The following is a 20,342-nucleotide window of genomic DNA, read 5'->3' on the forward strand; positions in this document are numbered from 1 at the left end:
CATACTTAATATTGAGAATCTGATGTTTGCCCCCCAAGATTGGAAACAAGGCAAAATATCTCAATATTCCTATTCAATACCTTACTAGAAATACCAGCTAGTGCAATAAGACAAGGAAAATAAGTATATTGTTCACAGATTTGAAAAGTAGTCATAAAACTGTCTTTATTCATACATGGTGAGATTGTCTAGGTAGAAATCACGGAAGAATCTCTAAAAACAAAATTAAAAAAGACCTTGGAATGAATACGTAAGTATCAGAGGGAAGCAAAATATGAGGCCAATATACAAAAGTCAATTTTTTTCCTATATACCAGCAATGAACAATTGGAATTTGAAATAAAACAAAAATACTCTTTACGATAACATAAAAAATGAAGTATTTAGTTAGAAATCTAGCAAATATGTACAGAATCTGTATGTGGAAAACTACAGAACTTCTATGAAGGAAATAAAAGGAGATCTAAATAAATGAGGAATAGTCCATGTTCATGACTTGGGAGACTCAATATTGTTAAGATGTCAATTCTTCCTTATTTGATCTTTAGAGTCAATATAATCTCAACACCAATTCCAGCAATCTATTTTGTAGATATCAACAAACCAATGCTAAAATTTATATAGAAAAACAAAGGATTCAGGATAGCCAATACAATATATTTTTTAAAGATTTATTTATTTTACAGAGAGAGCATGCCCAAGTGGGTGGAGGGGCAGAGGGAGAGAATCTTTAAGCAGGCTCCATGCTGAGTGTAGAGCCCTGCAGGGGGCTAGATCCTACCACCCATGAAATCATGACTTGAGCCCAAACCAAGAGTTGGATGCTTAACCTACTGAGCAACCCAGACACCCCCAGCCAATACAATATTAAGAACAAACTTGGAAGACTCATGTTGATTTACTTCAAGCCTTATTATAAAGCTACAGCAACCAAGACAACTGAGTATTGGCAAAATAATACGCATATAGAGGAAAATAAAGAGCCCAGAGACAGATCCAATACAGTCAACTGATCTTTGACAAAGGCAATTCAGTGCAAAAGAGGTAGTCTTTTCCAACAACTGATGCTAGAACAATCAAATGTTTGTATGTAAAGAATGAACCTAGACACACACCTTACGCCTTGCATAATGAACTCAAATGGATCATAGATCTTGTATTACTTCTTATTGCTGCTGTAGCAAATTACCACACACTTAGTGCCTTAACACACACACAGTTATTATCTTACAGTTCTGGATGCTAGAAATCCAAAAGGAGACTTACCGGGATAAAATTAAGGTGTTGGCAGGGCTTCATCCCTTTCTAGGAGCTCTAGGGGAAAATTTTATTTTTTTCATTTCCAGCTTTATAGGTTACCCAGATTCCTTGGCTCATGGCCCTCTTCTCTCTTCAAAGCCAATCCTATCACATCATTCCGATCGGACTGACCTTCTTCCTTCTTTCACTTATAAGAACCATTGTGATTACGGTGGACCCACCCTGATAGCCTGATAATCTGTAATAATTTCTCCATTGCAAGGTCCTTAACCCAACCACATCTACAAAGTCCCGAATTCCATGTCAGGTTACGTATTTAAGATTCCATGATCTTTGCGAGATATGCGTTTGCCTATGACAGCCTACCTTCTTGCTCCCAAACATCTCCATCCCACACGCAAAATACTTGCACCCCATGCCGAGGTCCCCACAGTCTCCATCCATTACAGCCCTCAAGTACAAAATTTCATTTAAGTCTCATCAAATCATAACTCCCAAACCTTCTCATCTAAGTCAGGCATGGGTCAGGCTCTGGGTGCAATCCATGTTTGGTTGCAATTTCTTTCTATTGCTGTCTGAAATGTGTTACTCCATTTTTAGGACATTCTGGGACAGGAAAAATGATAGAGTGGTTAAACAGATCAGTAAGTGCCAGAATTGGGGGAGGTGGGAGGATTGAACAGGTGAAACATAGGGGAATTTTTAGGCTAGTGAAACTACTCTTTTGGATACCATAATGATGAATGGGTATACAGCACCATACCTTTATCAAAACCCATAGAACTTTACAGAATAAAAAGTGGACTTTAATGTCTGCAATTTTTAAGAACTCAAGGAGGGCAGCGGCTCTCAGGATGGACTGTACATTATGGCAAAGAAAAATTTGTAACTATGTTACAAATGTATTAGATAAATTTACTGAACAGGATAGGGAAAAGAGGTGCTGACCTCACCAACTTTGGGAATGAATGTGGACGGTAAGACTGAAGACTAACAGTACCCTACTTAATGCCACTGCTCTTGAAAATGTTAATTATATTCAATTGCCTTTTCTTCCAATGGAAAATTTCTCAACTAAAGAGGCGCAGGCAAGCATGCTTTTCAACTGGCCACCCACGTCCTCAAAGGGGGCCACCAAGGTCTGAGCTTCGGCCCTCTGTCTAGCCTGTGGCCTCCCGGAAACCAGCCGTAGCAGAGCTTTTCCCTGGGCAGCCAGGGTTGAGGGTCTGATCTATGGGGAGCCTCTTGCTGTAGCCATGGCCACAGAGGCCACCCAGATCCCACCACTGTCTGCCTTCCCACGAGGGCTATGAAATGCAAGGGGCTGCATGAATTCTTTCCTGCTCTTCTAAAGCAGCTCAAAATACATGCCTCGTGTGCTGAGCCTAAACCAAAGGCCGTGTGGCCGATAGCATGGATGAGCACATCAGGTAGACGAGGAGAGGGGAACTGGTCCAAGTCCTGAGGCCATTTTGACAAGCTCGTTCTCGTGGAACCCTGTGGCCCAGACACGCTGCCCTGCCTCAGTGGACCACAGACATCCTCGGCCCCCACTAGCGAAGGCTGGTGCCCATCATCATAGTTCTCTCAAGTTTTGACTGCACTTTGCCAGACCTTGGTATTTCTTACAGCTTGGTGATGTGCCTTTTAAAGATTGAATCATGTTTAGTTTTCAGCAGCTGCTTTATGAGGTTATATTTTCAGACATTGTAGGCTAATGTTGTGTGATCATAAAAAGTCACCTACAGAGCTTATTAAATTGACAGATGTTCCTGGGTCCCCTCCCAGCGGAGGGTATTTTAAATAGGCTTCTTGGGCCGTTTTGTGATGGGGATCCTGGTGTCCAGGAAATGATACAGAGAGTGAGGCAAACGTGGTCTTTTCTAAGTTACAGTTTCCAACTGAAAAGAATTAGAAAGGGAGGTTGGGAATCGGAAACTAAATGTTACAAAACATCACAAGGAAGCTAAGAGATCAAATTCTCCAACCGGCTCTTCACAGAGAAGGGAGCTGGGCTCACCAAAGTGGAGGGTCTGACCGAGGTCACTCAACTACAGAATGCCAGGACAGGACTAGAGGCAAGTCCCTCAGCCTCCGATTCACAACATCGAGGCTTAAAGACCTCCCTAGGCTCATAATAATTCCCATTGGAATTAAAGGAAGGACCTGACATTTCCAAAAATGACCAAATGAAAGCTTCAGAGTCAGCACACAGGTGCTTGGGGTGACTGGCTCACTCTTCCTTCCCCAAGCCCTCCTTTGCCTCAAACCCTTATGTTCCTCCATCTTACCCACTGGGGGGCCTCCTGGGTCCTCTTTGAGCTTGATTCCAGCCTCTCTCACTGTCCTTCACTTTCAAGACGACTACCCCTGTGGAGCTTGCCCATTACCTAGATGGAGTCTGGATACCTGCCTGACAAATCAGGCAAGAAAAAGAAGTGGGGTTCTGTTGGGATCTGGGACAGTCACCTTTGGTCTCTCGGAGCACCCTGCTTTCCAAGCAGTCTACCACGTTCTCTTGGACTGTAGAACTCACCCCTGGCATCAGGGAGAGCAATGCTGCGATTCCCCCTGGGGTTGATTTAACCATGAGTACTCCCTATTGAAGGCATCTGATTCCTCTCTCCACTCCCATCATCATATAATGACAGAAAAGGGAGGCAAATTTTATTGAATGGTTACTGTTGATCACTGGGTCGGTCAGTTTGTACAGATTATTTCCAATTTTCACAGTAGCCCATGAAAAGGCTGAGACAGTGAAGGTCGGAGAGCCTCTAAGAGATGGAGCCAGGACTGGATGGGGAGATGCCAGCTCGGGCTCTTTCCACTGCATCGAGCTCCCATCCTCTCTGCAAATTGTAAAGAACATCGTTCAACTCCCACACATGCTCTCTTGGCACATTTCTGGTTCTACGCTCTTCTTGGAACTTTCTCTTCAAACAGCTATTCTTGATGACATTCCAATATCTTGCAATTGCTCAACACCCAAACCATAAAGACTGAGGAAGAACCACGCATGTGCCTCTCAATTACATCATGACATTATGGGCCCCTTGGTGCAAGAGAATGGTGGAAGGGGGTTAGAGCTATGAGGATGCACAAATCCCATCTGTCTATTGTGGCAGCATATTGGAAAGGCCAGATGTCCTCAGTACACTAACTGTGATAACTAGCCTTGTTCTCAGCCTGGGTGTCAGGTACTGTTCCAGATGTTTTACACATGTGATCTCACTGACTTAATGCGACAGCCCCACTGTCAGGATCCCCATTCTCAAGCAAGGAAATGAAGCTTAGAAGGCTTTAAAAATGCCCCTAAGTTAACCGAGCTGCCGAGTATCAGAGCCAGGATTCCAGCACAGGTCTGCCTGACCGCAAAGCCCATGCCCCTAATCTCCATAGTACACTCCAGCAACTTTCCTTGAAGAGCTCTTCTCAGCGACTGCTTCTTGAGCTCCTACTCTGGATGGGTCCTGTGAGGCCTTGGAGATACAAAGAGGAGTAAAACATTGACGACGCCATCTGTGCACACTCTGGGGGTGGATCAGACACACACGATGACCATGAATGAGCATGACACCCATGGTGCAGATTAGACTCAATGTGCTATGGAAGGTGAGGGACAGGCAGGACATAGATGGGCAGAGGAATGGAGCTCAACAGGGAGGGATGCACCCAGGGCAGGGGTGACACCATGCTTTCCCTCCCTGCTCATCAGGCAGACACATCCAGGCACGAGACACCGCCTATCCTCGAGGAGCACAGTCCCTGGCAAATGCTTTAGGAGCAAGGTGAACAAAAGGAGAGAATGACCGCCTGGTGTGTGTGGGTGTGTGTGTGTGCGTGTGTGTGTGTGTGTGTGTGTGTGCACGTGCGCACATACACATACACGTGTATACAATGGGGAAGAGCAGGGGTGTGAATGATGGAGAGAGAGGTGTGAGCCAGACTTGGACCATTCAAAGGTTGCCTAAATCAAATGTTGGCATTTTATCTCACAGACAACAGAGTTCTGTTGTTTAAAAAAGTGGAGAACCAACAGCTTCACTGCCAACGCTCTTTCTTCACGTTTGAAAGATGGTCATGCCAAGTCATCGTGTCCCGCCATCCCTCCCCCTTCCTGTTCCCTTCCCAGGAATCCTCTTCCTTTAGCTCCCAGCGCCCCTAAGCCGACACTGCCCTCAGGCTTGACCAGCTCTCCTTCCTGATCAACTCCTTTTCTCTGGGTCTCTGCTGCTTTCAGTATCTCATCAGTTCTCAGCTGAGCGATTGCAAGTGTCCTCTAACCGGTCTCTGGTGTGGGTTGGATTGTGTCCCTTGGGTTGAAATGCGTGAGTGTGTGTGTGTGTGTGTGTGTGTGTGTGTGTGTGTATTTTTTTAAGTCCTACCACCTGATACCTGTGAATATGACCTCATTTAGAAATAGTCGTTGCAGATATAATCAGGTTAAGTTGTGGTCATGTGGGAGCAGGGCAGATCCTGAAGCAATATGGCCGCTGTCCTTGCAGGACGAGGAGACACAGCACATGGGAGAGTGTCATAGTGATGTGCCTGCCAGCCAGGAACACCAGTGATTGTCACTGCCCACAACACCAGAAACTGAGGGAAAGGCAGGGCACAGACGTTTCCCTAGAGCCGTCACAGGGAGTTTGTCCCTACCAGCACCTTGATGTTGGAGTTCTAGGCTCCATAACCATGAGAGAATAAATTTCTGTTGTTTTAAGCTCTCCCCGTTTGTGTTAATTTGTTAAGACACACTTAGGACATTAGTATAGTCTCCTTGCCTCTGTGTTGGCCTGCCGCTCTCTCTATCGTCCATGTAGTTACCAGAGTGATCTTTCTGAACTGCAGGTTTGTTGCTTTTGTCATTTTCTCATTTAAGAATGTCAGTGTCTCCCTGTTCATTGTTGACCTCAGCATAAAATCCAAAACGCTTATCCCCCACCCTCATTTCTAATATACGCTCCAAGTGTACTGCAGGGAATTTGGGGTTCTTCTTCTGTGATTGAAATGCCTGCTTCTCATTTTTCTGTCTCCTGACTCCTCCTTACTCTTAGCTCAGCTGCAAAGTGGCCTGGGCTGTGCTACCTCTTTGCATCCCTCTGCAGTATCACCGGCGTCTCCCTGTCACTAACGGCAAACTTCCCTGGAGATAGCAATAGAGATCTTAGGTCTCTATCCTCAGAGCCTATCACTGGAATATAGGAAGTGAAGAATGATTATTTGCTGGCTCAGTGAATAAATAACCAAATGAATCACATAATAATTAGGGAAAGTCAAGGTTTCTCTTGCCTATCAATACGCAGAGTTCAGAAAAGCACGGAAGGATTGGTATCAGAACAAAGTACAACTTTCCACTCTTCCATTTACTATCTGTGTGACTCAGGGAAAGTTACTGAATCTCCCTGAAATTCATTTATAAATAAAGAAGGGGTCATCTATACATCATAGCGTACCAAAAAAATTAAGCGAGATGGTATAAGGGAACTGCAGGCTGGTGCTTCCCTTTCCCAGCCAGACCTACGTGTCCACGACCTAACTGTGGATTAACATATTCCAAGTCTGAAATCTCATTAAACACAGAACAGAAATTGCCTCTTTTTTGTTGTTGTTCTCTTCGAGAACACGCACAAGCATGAACTCGTGGAAACTGCCCTAATTATTTGTGCAGAACAATAGCAAAAGCCATGAGGAGGTCCATTTAAACACAGGAGGGGCAATTAATCACAGCCCATTGGAATATTGCTTTTAGTCTTGAACTCAATCCACCTTATATGCAGGAAATGAAATGCAGTAATTATCACAGTCACTTGAGACTCCAGAGTCCTGGCTTCAATTCCCAAATCCTTCATCATTTCATTTTGGCTGTGTCTATATGACGCCAAAACATCTGGCTAAAAAGTGAAAACTGCCATCAATTTCTCAACTGATAACTCACTGAATATTCTACCTTTCCTTTTTTCTTATTATGGTAAAATACACACAACGTGCAATTTACCATTTAACCATGTTTCCATGTACATTTCAGTGGCAGGAAGTACATTCACGTTGGGCAACGGTCAACCACCATCTGGCTCCAGAAATTTTGCAAACTGCAACTCTGTACCCATTCGACAATAACTCCCCATTCCCCCCTCTCTGGAGCCCCAGGCAGCCACCCTGTTACTTTCTGTCTCTATCAGTTTGGCTACTTTGGTTACCTCGTGTAATCGCATCATACAATACTTGTCTTTTTGTGTCTGGCTTATTTCACTCAGTGGGATGTCCTGAAGTTTCATCCATGTTGTAGCACGGATCATGAGTTCCTTCCTTTTGGAGGCTGAATAATATTCCATTGTATGTATGTGTGTATACACATATACATCCACAAATATATATGCCATCTTTTGGCCACGTTTCGGTTGCTGTGAACAGTGCTGCTTTGAACATTGGTGTACAAATGTCTGTTCAAGTCCTTGCTTTCACTTCTTTTGAGTCTACTACTCAGAAGTGGAACTGCTGGCTCACAAAAAATTATGTTTATTTTTCGAGGAACTGTCTTCAATACCCACTGCACCCTTTTAAATTCCCGCTACAATGCACAAAGGCTTCAATTTCTCCACATCCTCACTGACAAGTCTTTCCTTCCTTTTTTTTTTTTTTTTTAAATAACAGCCAACCTGATGGGTATAGATTTCATTTTTCCTTTTTTTCCATTTTTTTCTTTTTACAAGAATTCGTGCTTTTATATAATTCATTCATTCTCTCAGTTCCTTCACCTATCATAAATAGAGGAGGTCTGTCTGACCATCTTGCCCAACTTTTGTTTAGTGCTGTGAGTTTGCCCACATAATCCTGGATTTTCACTTTTTGACCAGGTTGCCCTAAAAGTTTTCTGCAATCCAAGCGGGCCTTTGCAGGACAAAGCAGATAAGGAACTGAGGAGGAGAGTAAGGGGTAAGGAGCGGAGGTGACGGGGATTGTGCCCACGTCGATCTGATAGGATGAAGAGAGGTCGGTGTCCCATGTCTATGAGTCAGGCCCTGGCTTTGCCTGCGCCTTTGACACTTTCTGTCTCTCAGAGGACCACATCGCTAAGAGGATTCTGAACTTTTAGAGGAAACAGACCCCCACTTACCTGATTATCTGTGTATCCTCATAGTCAAGACCAACTCATAGTAAATGTTCAACAATTTTCTTCGAGAAAATTAAGGCATTTAATCAGATTAAGTGGATTAGTGAGTAATTAATACTCTTACACAGCAGAGAAGCCGTAAGAAAAACAAACTAGATTTCTTATCAAAATAATTCCATATGTAGAAGGTTTTATAAAACTTTGCTCTGTGCAATTTCACTCCATCTGATTGTATTGATAGGAGCTTGCTCAGTCTCTGGAGTACCGAAAATGTCCCCAAGGCCGTTAGACATATTGATTTGCATCTAAACCCTTAATTGCTGGTCTCTGCCTGGAGATGTGGCTCCGGAGGCCGGACACGCTGGCTGCAGCCAGCGCCGCCTGTCAGTGATGGATGGAGGGGTGTGCTGGCCCAGCCAGCCAGGGGCCAATGACTTCCGGCAGAAAACGTGCCTGGTGGGAAGGAATGTTCAAGTTGCCCAACTCCTCAGTCTTGCCTCTGTTTTGTGTTTGGGCCCATTTGTGTTTACTTTCGAGGCAGTACCAGGGACTAAAAGGCTGAGCTTATCTTTGAGTGACACAAGCATGGTCTTCAGCTTTATATTTTTCATCCTTTCTCACCAAGAACAGGAGCTCTGGGGCGACAGTAGCCAATTCTTGTCCCTCCACCAGCACCACAGACTGAGCTCTGACCTGCCAGACCAGGAAACAACTGTCCGTGTGTCTTTCCCATTTCTTGCGAGCAGACACACCGGCTGCCTTTGTCCCAGAATCTCTCCATGAATGTTTATGCAGAGAACAGTCTGGGAAGACAGGGGTAGGTGCCCCCTCCAAAGCAAAGGGCAGGCTTGCTTAACTGTTCTGTGTAGCAAAGACAATGTCTCCTTCTGGGACAGAGGCCAGCTAGGGGCGCTAACTGCGTGTTAGGAATGATTCCAGTCTCCCCAGTGCATGGATTCTCAGCTGTGACGCAAACTCACTCCACGCGCAGGACCCACACCGACCCCTCTGCATCATCGCTGTGGGATTTGCGGGGCAAGGGTGCTTGATGGCGTTCTGCTGATGCCCATCCTGCTCGCTGTGTGGTGAGTGATAAGGGCCTTTGTCTCTGACTCAGGAGTGTCACGTCTTTTGCCATCATCCTTGAAACTGTGGCCGGCTGACGTGTTCCTTTGTAAGCAGAGGAAAATCTCAAACCCTGGGTTCCCGGTGCCCACTGCCTTCACTGGATGTCCACCCGTTAAGTCTTGTTTCTCTCCTCCTCCAAAGAGGTACCCCCTCTTTGCCCAAGCCTGGCTTCACCTGGTCCCCCACACACCTTCGTCCCCACCCATGTCCATTATTCCACTGAATGCTAACTTCCAGAACCAGGCTACAGATGTACATGTTAGGCCTGGTCACGAGGGGAGAGAGAAGGGAAGAGAAAGTTATTCTCGGGGTTAAATGGATCCTGTAGGCTCTTTTGGAAATGTTGGTAATAGGAATAATATTTTCATTTCCCCCCATAAATCTCATTCTCTGGCCGTCTTGTGCCTCCAAGGCTGCACCATGAAGCATGTTCTCCCAGGGAACTTTATTTATTTATTTGTTTTCAAGATTTTATTTATTTATTTTGAGAGAGACAGAAAGTATGCAAGAGTGTGTGAGAGTGGGAGGAGGGATAGAGGGAGAGGATCTCACGCAGACTCCCCACTGAGCACGGAGCCTGATGTGGGGCTCGATCTCATGACCCTGACATCATGATCTGAGCCAAAATCAAGAGTCAGACGCTCAGCTGACTGAGCCACCCAGGCGTCCCTCCCAGGGAAATTTAGAATTGGGATTTCTAGGACACATAAGTCATTGATCAATGTTGAGTCTCAAAGATGACTTTGTCAAGTCTTTAGGGATTAATAGGCTTGACACCCAGGTGTGGGCTAGAGGATTGCTAACTGAGGGGTATGAAGAAGGGGCAAAAATGCAGCCTGGGCTTGGCTCGGCAAGCTGCCTATTGTGGGGCCCGGCCATGTCCTCTGAGAGCTGGCTACATTTTCCAATTCTCACACAGGCACCCTGTGGACCAGCAGAGACAAAGCCAGGATTTTTGGAAAAAGGAAATAGGGAGTTCAAAGTCCCGAGCTTCCCATTTTAGACATAAAGAGTGAGACCTTCCATGACTCCAGTAGTAGAATTTTATTGTAAGTCACAGTGAAAAGAGACAACTCAGAATATACAGGGAGGGAGTTCTCCAACGTGACTGAAAGAGACCCACCTCTCCTGGGCCAGAAACTGTTGGTAGGAAGGAACAAGATGGAGGAAGAACCAGGAAACCAGACATGAGGCTCCACAGCCCACCATCGGCAAGGCTGGCTCTTGAGTCAGAGAAGAGTCAGGACAGAGAGGCCAGTCAGGAGCCTGTTGCGATGCGGAGCTAGCTGCTTCATGTTCTGAGACACTCGCGTTTCTGCCTGGTGTTTCTAAAGCCTTCTCTAAGTGGCCACCGCCGACTTCATGTTGTTTCGCTAACCCACCCAGCACGCTCTTGCCTCAGAACCTTTTCACTTGCTGTTCTCTTTGCCTGAAAGTTTCTTCCAGCAGATAGCCTCATGCGTCACCCCTCATGGATTCTAGATCTCTGTTCAAATCTTTTCAAATACCAGCTTATCAGAGAGGGCTTCCTTGATCACTGCATTTAAGATAGCTCCCTCTTCCCCCAGTGGTCCTCGTCAACCTTCCCGGATACACATCTCTCAACAGCATGTATCGCCCTCTGACACAGTGTGTATTTCATTCGATTGCTCACTGCTTTTTTCTTCCCACTGGACTGGGGACTTTTGTTTTGTTTGCTGCTCCATCGCCAGGACCCACAGCAGTGCATGGCATGGAAGTCATCACTGCACAGATGTTTGTTGAATGACTCAATGAATGAACAAGTTTCTAGGCTCTTGAAAGAAGCCCCACCTTGGCTTGATAACAGATACAATTCAGGCTGGGGATGAGTGGCTGCTATCTAGGTGGTCGGCCCCGAGCCATCTTCCTGACTTCCTGTGATCTAGGCCAGGCATGCATGGGGTCTGGGCGCTCCTGCTTGCCGCATAAGAGCACGTGAAGTTCCATGTGGACTAGCAACAACCTAGCATTGGGAGGAGAGAGGCGCTGAGGACGACAAAGCCCAGAGGCCCAGGCTGGACAGTGGCAGTAGCGGCCGAGGGTGCCCCCCCCTGCTGTGAGAGCGTCCAGGGGCCTCAGCACACTTGCCGCAGACCAGGGCAGACCCCACGCCGGAATCCCACTGTGGCCACCGGCGAGCAGGCAGCTCGTTGACCCTCCACGGGCTGCTACTTCCCTAGTCCCAGGTCTCTCACTCACACCCGGATCACCATTTGGAGAAAGAGGGAGGGAGTGACTACCGGAGTGGACAGCTGCACTTGGAACGGACTATTAAAAGCCACTATTTAAACCACAAATGCACTGACACGCTGTTCACTGGAAAGCCCAGTCGTCTTGCTGGCTCCCTATCTCCACTCACTGTGCTCAGAGATTCAGGTAGAAGATGAAAACAGCTATAGGATAATTTAAACAAAAAAGCAATTTTCTTTGCACGTTGGAGTGCATCATGTTAAATTTGGGATGGTCATTACCCTTGAGAAGAACCCCCTCCGCCGGAAAAGCCCCCCCAAAGCCAGGCCTCCCGAAGGGCCCCTTGGATTTCATTAAATACATTCCAGCAGCAGCTAGGCTGTGTGCGTCCTCCACACGCCTGGAGCCTTCCCAAAGGGCATGTTATGGTGGCTGGTAAAGAAAGGAAGAGCTTTCCCGCCCAACGACTTACTACCAGATCCTTCTTTGGAGCTTTGCACGGACTCCCCAGTACGTTGGGGATCTCATTCAAGGCTCTGAAGTGAGACGTAAACTCTGAAAACATTTTAGTGCCCTCCAGCTGGAGGAAAGGACATCTCCCGTGATAGGCATGGAGGAAGCGGTCTGAGGGCTGCCTGGTGCAGGGCAAGTTTCTGGTTCATTCTCACAAGAACAAAGTTTAATCAACCAGTGATGCAAAGCAAGTTTTTAATTTTGGTGAAAAACATACCAGTTAAAGAATTTAAGCAGTGAATATTATTGTTTTGACAACTAATAGATCCTTATAAGGCAGTGGTCCTCGGTGGGGTAATTTTGCCCCTGCCGCAGGGACACTGGGCAGTGTTTGGAGGACTTCTGGCACTGATCTTTCACTGGTGTCTCACAAACATCCCGTGAGTTAAGACAGGCAGGTATAGTTGTGTCCCTTTACAGAGGTGACCGAGGCTCAGAGACGACAAGGGACCTGTCCAGGTCCCCGCGCAGCACAGAGTAGGTGAGCAGAGCTTTCTCCTTTGCTCCGTTCCATTAGTGTCCTCGTGCCATGGAGTAGATTTTACTTTTACTTTGTGTTGTTTTTTTTTTTTTTTTGGAAAAAAGAATAAGATTTTCAACATTTCTTGGGAGTCAACTGTGTGTCAAGCTAAGAGAACAAAATCCTTGCTGTTAGAGAAGTGACAGTCTGGGAGGGAAGCAGTTAACAGACAAGGTCTCGTGTAGAGCGGGCTGCAACCTCAGACAGTGAATGGTGGGTGATGAGGGCGAACAGAGCAAGAGGGAAGCACAGGGAGGGGTGCTGGAGCCGGGGACACTGAATCCAAGTGTTAGATACCGTGGGCAGGGACAGCCCCCAGGAAGGGATATTTTTTTCTCCAACTTTTAAGGAATTATTGACAAATATATTTGTATATATTGAAAGTGTATAACGTGATGACATAATATACATATATATTGTGGAATGATTGCAGATCCAGACAATTAGCACAACCATCGTCTTACATAGTCAACTCCTTCTTTTTTTTTTTTCAGTGACAAGTCTTAAGACCTACTTTCAGCAACTTTCAAGTTTACCAACCATATTATAAACTACAGTCACCATGTTGTACGTTAGATCTTCAGAGTTTATTCCTTTTTTTTTTTTAATATTTTATTTATTTATTGGACAGAGAGAGACACAGCAAGAGAGGGAACACCAGCAGGGGGAGTGGCAGAGGAAGAAGCAGTTTTCCCTCTAAGCAAGGAGCCCGATGAAGGGCTTGATCCCAGGACCCTGGGATCATGACCCGAGCCGAAGGCAGACACTTAACGACTGAGCCACCCAGGCGCCCCAGAGTTTATTCCTTTTATAACTTAAAGTTTATATTCTTTGATCTGCATCAATATATATATTGATGAATATATATATATTCATTGATCTATTCCCCCCTGCCCTTAGCCCCTGGCAACTGCCATTCTCTTCTCTGTTTCCATGAAAACTCAACAGCAAAAAGACAAATAATCCTATTAAAAATGGGCAAAGGACCCGAATGGACATTTTTCTGAAGAAGACATGCAAATGGCCTAGAAGTATCTGAAAAGGTGCTCAACATCACTAATCATCAGGAAATGCAAATCAAAACCACAATGAGGTGACCTTTGAATAAAGATCTGAAAGAAGTGAGGGAGTGAGGCATGTAGCTGAGGCATGTGGCTATCTGAGGAAGAGATTCCAGGTGGAAGGAGCAGCAAGTGCAAAGGCCCTGTGGTGGCGTGGGCCTCGTGTCCTTGAGGAGTCAGTGTAGCTGACTGAATGCGTGGGGAAGGGAGAGAGCAGGAAGAGGCGAGAAGACGTGAGTTGGGAGAAGGTAGGGAACAAATCATAGAGACACTCGGAAGTCATTTGAAGGACCATCACTTTCATCAGAGAAATAGGGAGCCACTGCAGGCCCTGAACAGACGTATGGTAGCATCTTGGATTTTAAATGGATCACTGGCTGCTGTGTGGGGAATATACAGAAGGAAGGAGGCAGTGAATTAGTTCAACTTCATTTTGCCAGTTGTTCTAATTTCCTCAAATGTTTTTTTCTTTCTTTTCTTTACTTTTTTTAAAATTCTGTGATGACGTGAACAAGGAGGAAAAGTACAGGTGTGCACGAGCGTACCAAGGAGAGCTTGAAGCGTGAGGCTCGTTGGTCAGGAGAGAAAAGGAGAAGGCGGCCGTGAGGGAGGAAGATGCTGGCCAAGCTTTCCCACCACGTGGCCGGGGCTGGGAGCGAAGGCACACACACACCCCAGGATTTCCGTGCGGCCACAGCTGCCCTGTGAGGACGGCGGCTGCGTGGCTGGAAGGTGAGATCATATCCTCCAGGATTAGCGGGGCTTCTCGAAAAAATTCAGCCAATTATTCTCTTCTGATTAGTTTTCATTTCATCATGGTTTGTTTGTCATTTACTTTACCTGTTTTAGTCAAAAGTTCACAGCCTGTTTATATTAAGATATAAGCCCTCGAACTTGGGATTTTCAGGGGCCACGTCTACACTTTTCACTAACTAGTATTGATGTTTGTCAAGAAAGCCACATCCCCAACTTAACAGGGCAAGGCTTTTGAACAAAATCCACTAAATCATTCTTTAGTCTTTTGGAGTAAGGAATCGATTTTCCTTCTTATCATGAAACCAAAAATATAGAACAGTGTGATAAATTTTTATTTCCTAAGAATAAAACCAATCAGGCTCAGTCTATACTTGTATGGCTGATCCTCAGAGTAGGAGACAGTGGGGTGTCCCCTGAGTGCTCTCGGGGAGGATGACACTTAGGAACCTCTCTGTGCTCCCCCTCAGGTTTTCGGGACATGCTTGCAGAAGGGGAGTCAACTTCCCATCTGAGAACCGGGTGTGATCTTCTGAGGCAGAGACATCGACCGTCAGGGTAAAACACAAAACCTGAGCAAGACGTCCAAACCTGCAGGTGAGATTTGGATACCAAGGTGCTTGTTTCGGCAGCACATAGACTGAAGTTGAAACGATACAGAGAAGATTAGCGTGGCTTCAGCATAAGGATTACATGCAAATTCATTAAGTGTTTCATATTAAAAAAAAAAAAAATTGGCCCCCAGTGCATTTTGCATAGCTGATGTTCGTGGACTGTCCGAGGAAAATGAGACGTGTGCTCCCCATGAGAACGGGGTGGTGGCATATAACAGTGCACATTTCCAGGTTCCCTTGAAACTCAGAACATCTTGTGAAACTGGACACACTGTCCAGTATGGGGACAGTGACGCGGAGGTGAGAAGCAGCCTCAACTTCCGTCCCCTCTGCCCCATGGGTCCCCCACATGTCCCAGTCGAGGAGCAGGGGGTCCATGCTCGCCGATCATTGTACTTGCATTGTTTTTTCCCCCTTATAATAGAGAAATATTTCTCTGTATCCATGTTTCTATCAAAAATGAGAAATTAAAAGAGGCACAAGCTTCAAAAAATATTTTGGGTCTTCTCTTTGTGGAAAGATGTAGCCCCACCTGTCTTGGTGCATATTCTGGCTACAAGGGTTCCTTCTGCCCTGCCGATCCCCCATTTAGGGCACTGCCGGGCCCCCGCGGCTCTGAGCGCGTGCGCGCCATGGTTCATTGGCTCCAGTGCCTGTGTGGTGGGAGGCCAAGGCTCCCTCAGTGGGCAGTTAGGGGCCTGCCATGGGCAGCTTCTGGCCCTCTGGGTGCCTGGTTCAAGTACAGCCAGATTTGCACAGTTAGGAGAGCAAAGAGACTGACAGCCACAGGGGTGTGTGGGTGATGACAGCAGCGCTTGGGCTGGAGGACACTGGGCCTTTCTGACAAGCCAGCACCTGTGACGACCCCCCCCTGCCGTGACACAGGATCACGAGGATGAAGCACTTAGGATCCCAATCCCTCTGCGCCCCAGTTTCTCCCTTTGTACCTGGAGATGCTTCTCCCTGCCCTTCCAGTCCCGCCCATCTGTTGTGTCACCAAATGAGAGAGCAGGCACGTGGGGATGTCGAAAACTGCTAAATGCTCCCTAACTAGGGCAATTCCTGGCAAAGCGGGGTGTGACTGTGGGGCTTGTGTGAAGTCAGGGCTGCAGGAGTGGGAGCAGCCTGTATGGTTGGTAGGCTGCTCTCTGGAGGACAAGGGCCAGAGAGGGCTCCTGGGTCCTCCGATGGGTCCCTGAGTAAGAAACCCCCTGAAGGGAAAGGAAAGATGTTGGTGTTTGTCTAGTGCTTTGCAGTTTCCAAAGTGTTTCCCAGAGCATTTTATCCTTTTCCTCTCTTCCCAACCTCATAAAATTGACAAGCAGGGGCAGTTTCCTGAATTCAAAGGACCAGGTGGCTCCAAACCCCGTCTCTTTCAACTGAGAACCATCACTATATATAAATTGCTTTGTTTAAGCTAATGAATAAAAAGAATGCATCGCTAATCTCCTGAACCTGAAGAGTTACTGTGGCGAGGGCAGGCTCCGTGACTCCAGGCTGCTTGCGCTCTTGCGGGGCCCTGAGACCCGCTCTGGCCCTCACCCGCTGGGGGCTCCTGCATTCGCTCAGTGCCGCCAACATCCTCTCTAGGAAGGAGTACACGTGCCTTACTTACCTTGCATGAATCCTGAACCTTAAATTTAATACGACTTATTGTGTGGTGGTGCAAGCCACCAGGCCGAAGGGTTTTAGAAAAGCCAAACTCCCAAGTGTACTCTCTGTTCGTCCGTCCTTCTGTCCTCCGGCCCCTGGGCACCTGTGGGAGAGCAGCTCTGAGGAATTCCCCAGAACGCTGCCCAGCCCTGTTCCCTCCGTGTTGGAGGTAAGGTTCCCACCATTTCCTACAGGAGATCTGGGCCCACTTTATCATCTCTGACATTTACAGCAGGAAGATTGGGGTCGCCGGGAATCCTGGGCTGGGACACAGCAGCCCTGACTTGCACAGGGGGACTCAGAAGGCAAGCAGAGAAGTTCCAAGCGACTCAATCCCCAGAAGGTATCTGAGGATCAATAAAGCAGTAATCACCACATAGCTGAGGCTGGGGCTCGTGTTTACAGAGCCCTGCCTTGCTGGCCGGTGATTTATAATGGGCCTCGTTTCAGAGGAGGCATTGAGGCTGGAGCTCTGGGGCTTTCGGAAACAGAGACAGCTCGCCCTGGGGGGCACAGAGGGAGGGGCCCTGCCGGGTCTCCCCACACAGCCTCTCTTCCTCCCGCCTTCCCTCTCTCCCTTCTGTCCTTTTAAATAATAACCTTACTGAGTTATAATTCACATTCCATACAGGTCACCTATTGAAAGGGTACCATGCTCTGGTTTTCAGCGTATTCACAGAAATGCGCAAACGTCATTACAGTCAACTTTAGAATATTTTCATCCCTTCCCTCAAAACCCCACACACATTAGAAGCCAGCCCTCTCCCCCAGCCAGGACACCATCATTAGGCAACCACGAATCTAGCTTTCTGTCTCAGTGGATTTTCCCGTTGTGGACATTTATATGAATGGAACCAGGCACTACGCGGTCCTTTGCGCCTGGCTTCTTGCAATTAGTATAAGGCTTTTGCGGTTGACCCGTGTTGTAGCATATGTCAGTACGGCAGCCAAATGTGCCAGCAATCCCACTCCCAGGCATACAACCAAGAACAATGAAAATATACGTCCACACAAACCCTGAATGTCCACAGCAGCATTCTTCATCGTCGCCCCAAAGTGGAAACGACTTAAGTATTCAAGTGTTGAAAGGGTACACAAAATGGAATCTATTTAATGAAATATTTGCAAATAAGAAGAATGAAGTAGGGTGTACGGCATGGGTGGACCTTGAAGACATGCAAAGCAAAAGAAGCCAGTCATAGAATGCCACGTACTGCAGGATTCCATCTCTGCGAAGGGTCCGGAAAGGACAAATGCCCATAGATAGAATGTAGACCAGTAGCTGCCCGGGGCTGGGGGGAGCAGGGAGTGAGGGCCGGCGCCTGCTCCTGGATACAGTTCCCTTGCGGGCGAATGCAGTGCTCTGGAACTGCACGGTGGTGTCGGCCGCACAGGCTGGGGACTGTGTTAAAAATCACTGACCGTACGTGTTAGATGCGTGTAATTCTCAGTACGTGAATTACACCCCAACAGAGAGAGGGATGTACTGGCCAGAGGAGAGGGAGGAAGTGAAAAAGACCGGGGAGGGGCTGGTGTTGTGGGGGAGATGGCAGAGCTCCAGCTCTCCGGGCTCCTGTCTGCTCCACATGGCTTTGGGCCCCGGAACCAGCACAGCAGAGTCATCCGGAACTCTCACACGTGCTAAGAAGGAGACTTGGTTTGAGGCCCCAGGACGGGGGAAGAACAGTGGTGCAGCGTCTTAGGTCCCCACTCCCGCCAGCAGAAGGAGACCCAGACTCAGTGTTTCCCGCCCCCACCTACCACAGGAGACACCCAGTAGGCTCTTCCCTCCCCGTATGGAATGAGAGTTCCTGTAACCCCACATCTAGGGGGATCAACTGGGAACCCCATTTCCCATAAACAGCCAGGGCAGAGCTCTCTAAGGGTTGAGACGTAGCTCCTCCACTGAGAGGCTTCCTGGACCTGGAGGCTTAGCAAGGGGAACCCCCCCCCCCCAGCTAGCTTCTTTGTCCCCCTAGGGCTAAGACCCTGTTCTCTCACTAGAGACCCTCGGGCAGGGTGGGGGGACTCACCATCACAATAAGGGAATCTTGTCACAATAAGCATCTGGCCAGAGAAACTGCTTGTCCCCTTGGACGTGAACTCCCCTACCTGCCAGGAGACATCGGTGCCCCCTGGAGCCACACCTATCTCCTCAGGAAGCAGCAGAAGGGCCCTGTGGGAGCCCCAGAAGCACCAGATAAACAAGCAGACTGGAACCCAGAGCCCAGACAATTAAACTGTCGTTGGAACCACAGCCCACAAAATCGGCCAGTAGCTGCGTGCTAAAACTAAGCGGGCTGACTGCTGGCTACAATGATAAGTTGAAACAGGACCCAGAGTCTCCTAACATCCACCATCAACCCACTTCTCTGTGGGCACGACCGAGTCCCGCACTGCCTGTGTGCATCTCTGGGAACACGAGGGCTGTGCTTTTTGTTGTATAAAATATTTTTCTTCTGTTTTTTTTTTTCCTGATTCGAAGTTATACATATGCATTGTAGAAAATCTGGAAAATAGAGATAAAGAGGAAATTATAAATCACCTGTAATCCTACCAATCAGAGAAAACGCATGTAGTGTGTGTGTGTGTGTGTGTGTGTGTGTGTGTGTTGATATTCCCTACATCCTTCCAATCTCTGTCTTTATATGCAGAAAGGAAGTTTATCTCTTATAGAAATTACCTTTATTCAGGGCTCCTGGGTGGCTCAGTCAGTTAAGCATCCGACTCTCCATTCCAGTCATGGTCATGAGATTGAGCCCCACGTCCAGCTCCACACTCAGTGTGGAGTCTGATTGAAATTCCCCCTCCTTTGCCCCTCCCCCCTACTCAAGTGCATGCTCCTTCTCTCTCAAATAAGTAAATTTAAAAAATCTTTAAAAAATACCATTTTTCTGTGTATAACATATTTGTAACTTGCCTTTTCCTATAGAACAGATTCCTTCTCTAAATCATTAAATGCTCTTTTCTGTATCATTTCCAGTGGTTGCATGTATTTAGTGACATTTCTGTAAAGAATGTGTATCAGTTACTTTTAGACCACCTACCCTTGGCACTGTATACCATAGGTGCTCAAAAAATGTTGGATGAATGAATTGATAGAGCTCTGTGGCCAGGCTGAGGGCCACAGTCCCTGATGAGCCTCTTCATTGGGCATTTCACTTGTCCCAGCCCAGCCCTGTAAAGGAAGAAAGGGCCTCTTTCCAGGCTTGTGGGAAATCATCAGGTACCCGCTGGAGTCGTGACTCCCATGTTGAAGATTCTCTCCTGGGCAAGAGGCCCTTCCACTCCAGTGTTTCCAAGTGGAGAGTGACTCAGCCTGGGTACCCCTCCACCCCCCCGTCCCGGTCTCCCAGAAAGGAGGGCTCACTGCTGGCCCACCCAGAGAAGCCTCGCTGCAATTGCGGACAATTTGCAATTCTGCCCTCCCATCCTCACTCCTGCTTGTATCTTCAGGCTCTTGTGTCTTTGCTCAAGTTGTGTTTCCATCTGAAACATCCACCCTGCATTTCCTATTG

The 20,342-nt window shown here is 47.2% G+C and overlaps 1 non-coding gene across 1 annotated transcript; it reads left to right on the top strand.

Moving 5' to 3' along the window:
- Positions 1-15,173: 15,173 nt before the first annotated feature.
- On the top strand, positions 15,174-15,280 carry LOC121101368. The gene has a single exon (XR_005833362.1). It is a non-coding gene; the product is annotated as a U6 spliceosomal RNA (small nuclear RNA).
- Positions 15,281-20,342: the final 5,062 nt, after the last annotated feature.

Source organism: Ursus maritimus, unplaced genomic scaffold (assembly GCF_017311325.1).
Source record: "Ursus maritimus isolate PB19 unplaced genomic scaffold, ASM1731132v1 scaffold_7, whole genome shotgun sequence".
NCBI classification, from domain to species: domain Eukaryota; kingdom Metazoa; phylum Chordata; class Mammalia; order Carnivora; family Ursidae; genus Ursus; species Ursus maritimus.